The sequence below is a fragment of the Rhinolophus sinicus genome, chromosome 2 (assembly GCF_057876585.1).
Source record: "Rhinolophus sinicus isolate RSI-liver-muscle chromosome 2, RSI-T2T, whole genome shotgun sequence".
NCBI classification, from domain to species: domain Eukaryota; kingdom Metazoa; phylum Chordata; class Mammalia; order Chiroptera; family Rhinolophidae; genus Rhinolophus; species Rhinolophus sinicus.
Window position 1 is genome coordinate 80,279,536 of NC_142502.1, and position 1,739 is coordinate 80,281,274.

The following is a 1,739-nucleotide window of genomic DNA, read 5'->3' on the forward strand; positions in this document are numbered from 1 at the left end:
GGGGGGTAGGTATTTTCTCTTTGCATCTCACAAAGATCCTGTGGAAAAACTGAGGTTCTCAGAGAGCTTGGTATTACATATGCTCTTCCGGCCCTGTTATGGGTGGTAAATCAAGAATTTTTATTCTGTTCTGTCAATCCAAAATCCATGTTCTTTCCGCTCACATCACTGCTTCCTTGTAATGATTTAAAGGAAATTTCAGCAGTTATTCTATCTTTATGATGTTAAGGTTTTTCTTGTTTCCCTATGATTTGAGAGACCATGCTCCAATTTCCTCATCTATTTTAAAAATATAATCATACGGTGTTCACTTTGGCAGCACATACACTAAAATTGGAATGATACAGAGAAGATTAATGTGGCCCCTGGGCAAGGATGACACACAAATTTCTGAAGCATTCCATATTAAAAAAATTTTTAAAGTGTAATCATATAAGGAAAGTATTTACATTGCACTGTTAATACAAAGACATATTTGTAGTTAAACTTTTACAACAATCATAATTTAAGACATATTCAAATTATAGAAATGCAGAATTGTTAGATTTGGGGCGGGGGTGTTTAAGTTTTAAAGTCTTATATATCAACTTAATTTTTTTTAAATATTTTATTGGCTCTTTCTAATAACAAGGAGATAAGTAGATACATCCACAATCAGGACTCAACTATCAGCCTCGTTACTTATTAGCTGCTTTACCACTGACTGTGCCTCTCTTGCTGGGGACAAATCACCTCAGTTTTCACCTCTGTATAAGGAGATAATGAAAGAATAATTCCTACTTCCTAGATTTTTGTTTGTTTGCTTGTTTTTTGTTTTGTAAGGAAGTAATCAGCTGACACTTGTAAAGTTCTTTAACAATCCATGGTGCAGAGTATTCCATCAGTAGCAGTAAATGTTGTTTTTATATATATCATAAAGGAGCTATTTACCATAAAAGAAAAATTCAAGTAAAATGAAGAGGATTGTTCATTAAATATTTTATGTATATGTTTAACTTTGACATCCCTGACGACAATAGGAATTAAGAAGACTTGGTAATACCAAGTCTTTCTTATGTATGTTTACAAATTAAAGAGAATGCCCTGAGCACATACACACACACACACACACACACACACACACACACACACACACACACACTCATCATTGGTCAATACATTATCATTTAAGCAAAATGACTATCTTAACTAACAATATAGATTTCTGGGTGTTATACATAAGAAACAGCTAAATCACTATCCATGTTGTCAAGAAATATTAAATGCAGTTTTTAGTCACCTTGGGTATATAATGGACACTGTAAAAAATCAGTAAACAAGGTCTGACTTTCATTTAGTTACACATGGCTTGAGAAGAATGTATAACCACATGTTAATGCAACTGCTTTTTCTGCAAAGTGCATGTAGGTATATTCATTTTTGAACATCTCAATAAGGTTTAAAATACTTTTAAAGTAAACATGAGCAGCTAAATTTTATAAAGGAAGGGAACCTTTTGCAATTACCAAATGTCGTAAATAAAATAAAATATATAGCATTAATTTACCTTTGGACTATGTGTGGGAAGATTTAGATATATCAGTTCAATATAGCTGGATGCATACAAATTATGAAACATGCAACTGTTTAACTTATATATAGGTTACAGATCTCTTAGAGACGTGATAACGACTATAAAGCCCTTTTCTGGAAAGGAATAGCCACAAATAGCCAATATACATTCAAGCACATGCTGTTAA

At 32.5% G+C, this 1,739-nt stretch overlaps 1 non-coding gene across 1 annotated transcript; it reads left to right on the top strand.

The window, feature by feature from the left end:
* Positions 1-303: 303 nt before the first annotated feature.
* Positions 304-410, top strand: LOC148758803 (U6 spliceosomal RNA). The gene has a single exon (XR_016020529.1). It is a non-coding gene; the product is annotated as a U6 spliceosomal RNA (small nuclear RNA).
* Positions 411-1,739: the final 1,329 nt, after the last annotated feature.